The 12,588-nt window shown below is 40.2% G+C and overlaps 1 non-coding gene across 1 annotated transcript; it reads left to right on the forward strand.

Annotated features, from left to right (window-relative positions):
- Window positions 1–11,133: 11,133 nt before the first annotated feature.
- On the forward strand, window positions 11,134–11,240 carry LOC140808524 (small nucleolar RNA R71). Its single transcript, XR_012112944.1, has one exon. It is a non-coding gene; the product is annotated as a small nucleolar RNA R71 (small nucleolar RNA).
- Window positions 11,241–12,588: the final 1,348 nt, after the last annotated feature.

The raw sequence follows: 12,588 nt of genomic DNA on the forward strand, positions 1-12,588 counted from the left end.
TCCAAGAATTAGGCCCACCACTTAGCTTTGTAAACCCCTTCAAATATTGCACTAGAAATATTTGAAGATTTATCAAAGAGAAGAATTTTTCTCCAAGAAAATGAAGAAAAAAAAAGGAAAAATTTGAGAGAGAAATGCCTTCAAGTTTCGGCCAAGTGAGGAGGGAAGTGTGTGTAGTGAAGTCTAGTCTTGGGTGTGGGAAAAGTTGGGAGAAAAGTTGCATGCCTTTGCAATTTTTTAATCAAAAATATTCCACACCTCTTCACCTCCCAAGCATGCAAACCCTAGCATGTCTCACATATATTATATGGTTTTTAACACATTAAAAACCATAGACTAAATTTTAATTATCTCAAACATTTTGAGATTAATTAAATACTACTTGATTTTACTCAAGTCCCACTAGTTAAATAATTATTTAAATTGAGCTCTACAAGACTCAATATTATTTAATTAATTCAACACTTGAATTAATTTAATTATTTAGACTCTACTAGGTCCACTAGTGTTTAATTAATTCAACACTTGAATTAATTTAATTTAGTCCACAACAATGTTTATGAAAATCACAATTTTCAACTACATTATTTACTTGGCCAAATTTTAATCTTAGGAACACTTCCATAAATTAAAATTTATATTTCTCTCATAGAAGTCATACTTCTAATTTTCTTTACGCTTATAAACACATTTATAAGCCGTTCAACACATTGAACTATTTTACTTCTCTTCGGGATTTACTAAGCAAGTACTTGTGTGGCCCTCAATGGTTCATTGATACAACTAGCCGTGGGTTCACATCTCAATGTGATTCGGACTAAACATGTCCTTATACGAGCATACCCCAATTGCTCCATTCTTACTTATCAACTCCTTGATAGTAAGAACGTCAGAACTTCAAGTCTGATAGTACCCAACCAATCACGTTAAGCGCCTAGCAGCATCGCTTACGTGATTCCCTAGGTATCACATGATAGTGCCTGCAAGAACCATTCAATTATGGTTAGCGTACAGTACGGTCCCTTCAACTCATATATCCCGACCGATTCGACAACTATTGGTCTATCGAGAGTTGTCAATGAATCGATACTATGTGTCATGTCGTGGTTGCATCGATGGTGTAATCTATGAAACCCTTTTCATAATTACCACCATACTCTGATCAGAGATTTCAACCCACACATACATGAAAAACACATAGGATATCCATACCCGTAGGTAAGCGGTGAATCCCCGACTACAATGCATCGACTCCTATATGTTTCGCCGTAACACCCAATCTTGCCACCTAATGACCCCAAAAGAGTCGGTAAACAAGTCAAAGTGGAACGCTAGCATATAGAGTCTCAATGTTGTCCCGGGTCATAAGGACTAATGGTGTACAACCATAAACTAGGACGTTTCCACTCGATAAGTGAGAACCACTTGGAAAGTCCTTTATAGAGGGTTGTTCAGTGCACTCTACCAGGAGCACCTATCTGCATGCTCGGACATCACAATGTCCCCTACCAATGAAACATGGTACTCACATCGCAGATACTAGTCTCTAACTCGAGCGGCCTTTATCCTTCTTAGTGGCGGCTGAATCGACTAGGAACGGTTTAGAATATACAGTATTCCAAATATGAGTTTCATGATACTCATCATATGAGCATCTCATATTCTTTCTACTATTTGTATATTCAAGGACTTTATCTATGCAACAAGCATGGGTATAAAGATAAAGATGCGCCAAATTAATAAATTGAAATATTATTAAAATAAAGATCGTTTATACAAAGAGTTTCATCGTGAACAGTCGGCCAACACTTGGCTCGACGTGCACCTACTCTAACAATCTCCCACTTGCACTAGAGCCAACTACCTATATACTTTAGACCCATTGATTCGTGATGCTTCTCGAACGATGGTCCTGGTAAAGGCTTAGTTAGTGGATCAGCAACATTATCTGCGGAGCCGACTTTGTCAATCACGACATCTCCTCTTTCCACGATCTCTCTGAGGATGTGGTACTTTCTCAATACGTGTTTGGACTTCTGATGAGACCTTGGCTCCTTCGCCTGAGCTATGGCTCCCGTGTTGTCGCACATCACCGGGATAGGAGCAACTCCATTTGGAATGACGCCCAACTCTTGGACGAAATTCCTAATCCAAACAGCCTCCTTTGCTGCAGCCGATGCAGCAATGTATTCTGCCTCAGTGGTGGAATCCGCAGTACTGTCTTGCTTGGAACTCTTCCAAGAGACAGCACCACCATTGAGCATGAATATGAATCCGGAGGTTGACTTCGAGTCATCAACATCGCTTTGGAAGCTAGAGTCGGTATAGCCTTCCAATTTCAGTTCTCCACCCCCATAGACCAAGAACAGCTTATTGGTCCTTCTCAAATACTTGAGGATGTCTTTCACAGCTTTCCAGTGTGGAAGACCGGGGTTGGATTGATATCTACTCACTACACTTAGTGCAAATGCCACGTCAGGACGTGTAAATATCATCCCATACATGATACTACCAATAGCCGAAGCATACGGAATTCGTGTCATCGCCGCTATCTCTGCATCAGTCTTGGGAGACATAGACTTGGATAGGGACACGCCATGACACATTGGTAGATGTCCTCTCTTGGACTCATCCATCGAGAACCGCTTCACGATGGTATCAATGTATGTGGACTGGGTGAGACCAAGCAATCTTTTTGATCTATCTCTATAGATCTGTATTCCCAATACAAAAGATGCTTCACCCAAGTCCTGCATCGAGAACTTACTTGCTAACCATATCTTTGTTGATTGCAACATTCCTACATCATTCCCAATGAGTAGAATGTCATCAACATAAAGAACTAGGAATGTCACAGCACTCCCACTGACCTTCTTATACACACAGGGTTCCTCAGGATTCTTAGTAAAACCAAACTCTTTGATTGTACTATCGAATCTGAGGTTCCAGCTCCTAGATGCCTGCTTAAGACCTTAAATAGATCTTTGAAGTTTGCATACCATATGCTCACTTCCGATAGATGTAAACCCTTCAGGTTGAGACATGTAAATCTCTTCCTTAATATCCCCATTAAGGAAGGCAGTCTTGACATCCATCTGCCATATCTCATAGTCATACCATGCAGCTATGGCTAGCAAAATCCTAATGGACTTGAACATCGCAACTGGAGAAAAGGTTTCCTCATAGTCAACACCTTGCCTTTGAGTATACCCTTTTGCTACCAGTCGCGCCTTGAAGGTCAATACCTTCCCATCCGCCCCAAGTTTCCTCTTGTAAATCCATTTACACCCTATGGGAACAATTCCCTCAGGTGGATCCACGAGATTCCACACTTGGTTTGAATGCATGGAATTCATCTCAGATTCCATTGCTTCAAGCCATTTGGATGAATCGGCATCAGATAACGCTTCCTTGAAGGTCCTTGGATCACATCCAAGATTAGGCTCATCATGGCCCTCTTCAAGAAGCAGACCATACCTCACAGGTGGTCTCGAGACTCTCTCGGTTCTTCTAGGAGCTTGTATCTCCTCACTTGGCTTCTCGGGTGTGGGTTCTACAACTGTGGGTGTCTCTCGAACCTCTTCGAGTTCTATCATCTCGCCTTTTCTATCCAATAGAAATTCCTTTTCCAAAAAGGTTGCGTTCCTAGAAACAAACACCTTTGTTTCTTGGGGATGATAGAAGTAATATCCAATTGAATTCTTTGGATATCCCACAAAGTAGCATAAAATGGATCGACTATCCAATTTATCTCCCACTGTCTGCTTCACATAAGCAGGACACCCCCATATTCTTAGATAAGAATACTTGGGAGGCTTACCCATCCATATCTCATATGGAGTCTTGTCAACTGCCTTTGTATGGACATTGTTCAACAACATTGCCGCTGTTTCAAGCGCATATCCCCAAAAGGATGGCGGCAACTCTGTGAACCCCATCATAGACCGAACCATGTCCATCAAAGTCCGGTTACGACGCTCCGAAACACCATTCAACTGCGGTGTAGCGGGCGGAGTCCACTGCGAGAGAATCCCATTCTCTCTAAGATACTCTTGGAACTCGGCACTCAAGTACTCACCACCTCGATCCGATCGAAGTGTCTTGATGCTTCGTCCCAATTGATTCTCTACTTCACTTCTGAATTCTTTGAACTTTTCAAAGGCTTCAGACTTGTATTTCATCAAATACACATACCCATACCTCGAATGGTCATCGGTAAAGGTGATGAAGTAGGCATGTCCATGCTTAGTGGTGATGCTAAGCGGACCGCACACATCGGTATGGATCAAATCCAATAACCCTTTGGCTCGCTCCGCATGGCCCTTAAAGGGAATTTTGGTCATCTTTCCTTTTAGACAGGATTCACAAGTCGTGAGAGCATTAATATCGGACATATCAAACATGCCAACTCCCACTAACTTGTTCATCCTTCTTAGGGATATATGACCTAATCGAGCATGCCATAATTGTGCCGAATTAAGAGTATCTTGTTTGCGCTTATTTGTTGTTGTTATCGTTTGGACATTGTTAAGTGGAATATCTTTTAATTTTAAGGTGTAGAGATTGTTTTCAAGTTCACCGGTACCAACTAAACATTCATTCTTGTAAATATTGCAAACACCTTTGCCAAATAAACAAGAATATCCATCAATATCAAGCATAGGAATGGAAATAATGTTTTTAATCAAGTCTGGTACAAATAAAACATCTCTTAATACAAACTTAAAATCATTGTTCAAAATTAAACAAACATCTCCTATGGCCTTGGCAGCAACTCTTGCTCCATTGCCCATCCTTAAGAAGGTCTCACCCTCTCGGAGCCTTCTACTTCTTCCCATCACCTGCAAATCGTTACAGAGATGTGAGCCACAGCCGGTATCCAATACCCAAGAAGTAGAGTTAATCGAGATATTTACTTCAATAAAGAACATACCTTTGGCAGAACCCTTCTGCGCAAGATATTCCCTGCAGTTACGCCTCCAATGTCCAGGCTTCTTGCAGTGGTGACAGATGTCAACAGTCTTTTCAGCCTTCACTGGCGCGGCTGCCACTACGGGACTCGAAGTCTGCCTCTTCAAGGGCTCGCTCTTCTTGGTACGCTGGAAAGAACGCTTCTTTCCCTTCCCAGGTGGACCGGTCTTCGTGCCAGATGAAGAGCCCACAAAAAGAACCTGCTTCTCCTTCTTGATCGTGGACTCAAAGGTCACAAGCATGTTCACCAACTCTTCAAGGCTGGGCTCAAGCTTGTTCATGTTGAAGTTCACGACAAAAGGATCGAAAGAGCTGGGCAGTGACAACAGCAACACATCCGTGGTCAACTCCGATGGCAAGATCAAATCCATGCCTACGAGCTTGTCCACGAGCCCAATCAACTTTAGGCCATGCTCATGGACCGAAGTCCCATCTCGCATGCGTAAAGTGATGAGCTCCTTCACTGTGGCATGCCTCAAAGGCCGAGTCTGCTCACCGAAGAGCTCCTTGAGGTGCATATGAATGTCAGCAGCATTCTTAGCATCCTCGAATCGCCTTTGCAGCTCATCGTTCATCGAAGCCTGCATATAACACTTCGCCTTCAAGTCATGGTCGCACCAATCCTTGTAGGTCTGCAATTCCTCAGGAGTGCAGCCTATAGGAGCCTCAGCAGGGGGCGCCTCAGTAAGTGTATATGCGATCTTCTCCGAGTTTAGGACAATCTTTAAATTTCTTAGCCAAGTGATATAGTTTGGTCCGGTTAGAATGTGTTTTTCGAGAATGACCGAAAACGGGTTGCGAATTGATGACATGTCAAAGATTGTACTGAAAAGTAAAACAGATAAATGTTAATGACTATTTTAAAATATTTAATAAGATATAAAGTTTGGACTTTTACTTTATAAATAATCGCTCCCACTGTTTTGACATTTTCACTACCCTCTAGTGAAAACGGGAAACACTTTCCTCAGAAGGTACGTAAGGTCCAATTAGCGAATTGTGATCCCGAATAATATCGGCCATCACAATTCCTAAAAGGTAGTTTCCAATTGCATCGCCATGCAACCCTCTACGTATACTTTTGTCTCACGTTTGATTAGGACCCAATAATATGACGTCGTTCATCTTTACGTGTCAAGCCTAACCCATCGATATTGAACCTTAATGGACGGTCGCCATGAGTTCCCTCAATAATATGAGCCGAAATCATGGGAGTTCCACGTAGTTCACATCACCATGTCAATGGATGTCACAGCTTTCCGGCACCCAGGGCCCCCTCAATAATATGAGCCGAGCCCCGAGTACGGGTAGCGTTCATCATGCATCCATTGTCGATGGAAGACAAGGAAATTATAAACAAATTTATAATTCCCCTTTTCGGACTTGATATTAATTTTGAATCTTATTCAAAATGAGGGTTTTTAATTTTGAAAGGTCTCATCATTAATTTTATTTTAAAAGCTCGCCATGTTTGATCGTATGTTTGCCGGATTCATGCAACTTTGTTATTATAATAATAATAACGCACATACTCATTATTTATAACATATCATGCATATATTATAAATAGAAAACAGTACAAGGATGATCAATTGCCCCAAAACTAATGGCCCGTGTGAGCCAAACACGGGCCTAGGTCCAATCCTAGGGTAAATGCAGGGATGCAATGCAACTAAATTATTACATTAGCATCCAATATTACATGTCTTCGATCTTCATAATCACCAAGGCCACCATCTTCCAATCTTGATCTTCCCCTATTCTAATATTTACAATTAAATATCCATGGCACATAGGGATACATCTCATGGGGTGGGAACGGGCCATAAACCAAGCCCACTTTATAAATTGATAATTATTACAATCATACAACACAAATATCCTAGCATACACCTAGCAAATTGGGCTTGGGCTTTTGATCATCCTTCATGCATAATATCACATATCATACACCATCAATTAATTATCACTATAATTAATTGATCCAATATTATATATCTTGATCCAATCACTAACCGCCACAATTATAAATTAAATTAACAAAGTATACAAACCCCTTTGTCTACTTTCAAATTAATTTATTTATAATCGAATTTCTTGTAAATCACAATTTACTATAAATAATTAAAGTCCAACTTCAATTATTTATTTTATGAGAAAATATGTGCAACAATTGTAAATTTAAACTTAAGGGCCCAAAAACCATTTTTCACCAAAAATATTTAGGCCCATTTAAATTTCACAAATTATGTTGGCCATCCAATGGCCCAACATCTCAAGGCCCATGACACTAAGATTGTCCAAAACACTTTTGGAAACCCTAGCCGTCATCGCCGTCGCCGGAGCTCCGTCGCCGGATTCCGGCAACAACAAAAAAAATTTTTTTTTTTTATTTTAAAAGCTGGATTTATTCGGGCAGCCCCTCGGGCTGCCCTTTGCTGCCCGAAATTTCAGGGCAGCTCGGGCAGCCCTCGGGCAGCAACATGCTGCCCGAAAAATCATTTTTTTTTTTTTTTTGTTTTTCTTCAAAATTTTCGGCCCTTTGATTTTCTTGCACAAAAAATCTCAAACGGTTAGAAATCGATCTCAACATAACATTATGCAAATATTACACAAAAACCGTAACCTTAGCTCGGATACCACTTGAAAGCGGACCGGTTACGGGGGCCGGAAACGCAACGGAAGCGAAAAATAAAATTTTATCAAGAAAATTTCGGCCCCCTCATTGTTTTTGTGCAATATTTACAAATAAACTAAAACCATGCATAGGATGATTTAGGATTTTTACCTATCAACTTCAAGAAGTTGATGATGGCTCCAACTTAGTTGCTTGCAACTAAGCTCTTCTTGGCAAGATAAGTCTACAAGCTTCCACCTCCTATCCTCCAAGAATTAGGCCCACCACTTAGCTTTGTAAACCCCTTCAAATATTGCACTAGAAATATTTGAAGATTTATCAAAGAGAAGAATTTTTCTCCAAGAAAATGAAGAACAAAAAAGGAAAAATTTGAGAGAGAAATGCCTTCAAGTTTCGGCCAAGTGAGGAGGGAAGTGTGTGTAGTGAAGTCTAGTCTTGGGTGTGGGAAAAGTTGGGAGAAAAGTTGCATGCCTTTGCAATTTTTTAATCAAAAATATTCCACACCTCTTCACCTCCCAAGCATGCAAACCCTAGCATGTCTCACATATATTATATGGTTTTTAACACATTAAAAACCATAGACTAAATTTTAATTATCTCAAACATTTTGAGATTAATTAAATACTACTTGATTTTACTCAAGTCCCACTAGTTAAATAATTATTTAAATTGAGCTCTACAAGACTCAATATTATTTAATTAATTCAACACTTGAATTAATTTAATTATTTAGACTCTACTAGGTCCACTAGTGTTTAATTAATTCAACACTTGAATTAATTTAATTTAGTCCACAACAATGTTTATGAAAATCACAATTTTCAACTACATTATTTACTTGGCCAAATTTTAATCTTAGGAACACTTCCATAAATTAAAATTTATATTTCTCTCATAGAAGTCATACTTCTAATTTTCTTTACGCTTATAAACACATTTATAAGCCGTTCAACACATTGAACTATTTTACTTCTCTTCGGGATTTACTAAGCAAGTACTTGTGTGGCCCTCAATGGTTCATTGATACAACTAGCCGTGGGTTCACATCTCAATGTGATTCGGACTAAACATGTCCTTATACGAGCATACCCCAATTGCTCCATTCTTACTTATCAACTCCTTGATAGTAAGAACGTCAGAACTTCAAGTCTGATAGTACCCAACCAATCACGTTAAGCGCCTAGCAGCATCGCTTACGTGATTCCCTAGGTATCACATGATAGTGCCTGCAAGAACCATTCAATTATGGTTAGCGTACAGTACGGTCCCTTCAACTCATATATCCCGACCGATTCGACAACTATTGGTCTATCGAGAGTTGTCAATGAATCGATACTATGTGTCATGTCGTGGTTGCATCGATGGTGTAATCTATGAAACCCTTTTCATAATTACCACCATACTCTGATCAGAGATTTCAACCCACACATACATGAAAAACACATAGGATATCCATACCCGTAGGTAAGCGGTGAATCCCCGACTACAATGCATCGACTCCTATATGTTTCGCCGTAACACCCAATCTTGCCACCTAATGACCCCAAAAGAGTCGGTAAACAAGTCAAAGTGGAACGCTAGCATATAGAGTCTCAATGTTGTCCCGGGTCATAAGGACTAATGGTGTACAACCATAAACTAGGACGTTTCCACTCGATAAGTGAGAACCACTTGGAAAGTCCTTTATAGAGGGTTGTTCAGTGCACTCTACCAGGAGCACCTATCTGCATGCTCGGACATCACAATGTCCCCTACCAATGAAACATGGTACTCACATCGCAGATACTAGTCTCTAACTCGAGCGGCCTTTATCCTTCTTAGTGGCGGCTGAATCGACTAGGAACGGTTTAGAATATACAGTATTCCAAATATGAGTTTCATGATACTCATCATATGAGCATCTCATATTCTTTCTACTATTTGTATATTCAAGGACTTTATCTATGCAACAAGCATGGGTATAAAGATAAAGATGCGCCAAATTAATAAATTGAAATATTATTAAAATAAAGATCGTTTATACAAAGAGTTTCATCGTGAACAGTCGGCCAACACTTGGCTCGACGTGCACCTACTCTAACACAACATCGATCAGTGCTTTCCCTGTAGCCAGAAATGGTCTCCCTAGGATTAAAGGCATCTCCAAATCTTCCTCCATATCAAGTACTACAAAATCTGCAGGAAAAATAAACTTATCCACTTTCACCAAGACATCTTCGATAATCCCACGTGGATACTTGACAGATCTGTCAGCCAGATGCAATGACATCCTAGTTGGCTTGGGTTCACCCAATCCCAGTCTCCTAAACACAGAATACGGCATCAAATTAATACTCGCACCAAGATCACATAGAGCTTTATGAAAATTAATATCACCAATAATGCAAGGTATAGAGAAACTCCCTGGATCTTTTTGCTTAGGAGGCATCCTGTTTTGAACTAAAGCGGAGCAATTTTCAGTCAAGTTCACAGTCATATGATCTTCTAGCTTCCGCTTGTTTGCTAAGATATCTTTCAAGAATTTTGCATAACTTGGCATATTCAGTAAAGCATCAGCAAAAGGAATGTTAATATGCAGTTTTTTGAATATCTCAAGAAATTTACCAAATTGTGCATCTAACTTAGCTTTTTTCAGTGCTGCAGGAAAAGGTGGGGGGATAACAATTTTACTCGGTGCAATAGGTGTAAAAGTAGAGTTAGAAGACTTACCTCCTTGCTGTTCCACCTCATCCTCACCTTGCTTGTTCTTTTCCTCCTTAGACTCAAGTGCCTTTCCACTGCGCAATTCCACAGCTTTCACATGCTCTCTCGGGTTAGTCTCCGTGTTGCTTGGCAAAGTTCCTTGCTCCCTATTAGCAATTAACTTAGCCAATTGTCCAATTTGATTCTCTAACCCTTTTATGGATGCATCCTGATTCTGAAATCTCGTCTCGGTTGCAGAAATAAATTTAGTCATCATTTGCTCTAAATTTGACTTCTCCTCCCTAGGCGGTTCTGGCTTGAATCCTTGGTGCATCCCATGTGGTGGCCCTCTTTGTTGGCGGTTTTGGTTGTTTTGACCTCCCCACGAAAAGTTTGGGTGATTCCTCCATCCCGGATTATAGGAGTTTGAATAAGGGTCATTTCTAGGACGGTTCTGGAATCCCACGTGTTTTGCTCCCTCAGGCACATAGAATGGATTGCCATCTTGGCAATCCTGCACGTCATGCTCACCTCCACACTTATCACAGAAAATCTCTTGCAGACGCATAACCGATCCACTCGCACTCATCCCATCAATCTTTCTGTTCAAAGCCTCCAACTGTGCTGACACCGCAGACAAATCAGTAACTTGATTAACCCCCGCACCTCGTTTCTGCCTATCAGAATGAGGATGATAGCTGCTAGCAGCCATCTCCTCCAATAATTCATATCCTTCCTCAGCCGTTTTTCTCAGCAAGTTACCACAGGCAGCAGCATCTATCATGGTACGGTTAGAAGTAAGCAGACCGTAGTAAAAAGTTTGAACAACTAACCCAAGAGGTAGCTCATGGTGTGGACATCTCCTCAATAAATCCTTGTATCGCTCCCACGCCTCGTAAAGTGACTCAAGCTCATATTGAGCAAAAGTAGTAATGTCGGCTCTCAGCTTCATAGTCTTCGACGGAGGAAAGTACTTGGTCAGGAATGCCTTCGCCATATCCTCCCATGTAGTGATAGACCCTACAGGCAAACAGTTTAACCACGCCTTAGCTTTATCTCTTAGTGAAAATGGAAATAAACGCAAACGAACAGCATCATCAGCCACAGCATTAAACTTAAAAGTATCGCAAATTTCAAGAAAATCAGCTATATGAGAATTAGGGTCGTCAAGTGCACTTCCCCCAAATTGAACAGTGTTTTGAATCATCTGAATGATAGCTGGCTTGATCTCAAACTGGTTAGCTCGGATGACTGGTCTCACGATGCTTGGACGTGCTCCCTCAAGAGACGGTTGTGCATAATCCATCATCGGAATGCGACGTGGTATCTCAACTTGTCTATTGTCACGCTGTTCCTCTCCACGTTCTTGCTCGTGTCTTTCCATCTGTTCTTTGAGTCTTTGTTGCTGTCTTCGTCTGCGGAAAGTTCTTTCGATTTCAGGGTCAAATTCAAGCTCCACGTCGAGTGATCTTCGCATGCACCACAAGAAAAATCTGCAACAGAATAGGAGTATCAACTAACAATAAAATAAATAATACTAAAGAATTTAAATGAAAAATAAAAAATTGTGAATCAACAGTCCCCGGCAACGGCGCCAAAAACTTGATCGAGCCAAACTTGCACAGTGAATAGTCCCAAAATTTGTTTTATAAATGAAAGCTCGATTTAAAATATCGCAAGTGCACGATAGTCAAGTTATAATAAACGTACGTGAATACGAGTATCGATCCACAAGGACTGCGTTACACTATTCTTATTTTCACTTAAATTTCTCTAGCAACGATAGATGGAGTTGGTGATTAAACTAAAGTGAATTTAATACTAAAATGATTAAAATGCAAGAACAAATAATCAAGAAATCAATGATTAAATTGGATGAAAATCAAATGAGAAACGAATTTGTTGGGAATTATCAGTTCACCTACCACTCGTGTTCAGATAATTAGACTCGACTTTTACTCGTGCATTCGACGGAATTCCCTAGACTAATCAATATACTCTGTCGAGCTATATTAATACTAATCATAAACATGCAGTAATCAAGTGTCCTCAATTATTTAACAGTTCACGATTGCATTACGTTCTATGGAATCCACTAGCTTTCATCCGGGTGAACTATTACTATCGACACGTACCCAATTCCGTATGTCTACTAAAATTGTAAGTCCGTGGTTTATACTATGCGATCCTATTGTTAATTAGTCTGTCGAAATCGTTAACAACATGCAATAATCAAAGGAAGATAGCTAGGCTTCGCTTGAAACAAGAAATAACAATAGCATAAACAAATCACTTGT

Source organism: Primulina eburnea, chromosome 12, assembly GCF_022965805.1.
Source record: "Primulina eburnea isolate SZY01 chromosome 12, ASM2296580v1, whole genome shotgun sequence".
Classification (NCBI taxonomy): domain Eukaryota; kingdom Viridiplantae; phylum Streptophyta; class Magnoliopsida; order Lamiales; family Gesneriaceae; genus Primulina; species Primulina eburnea.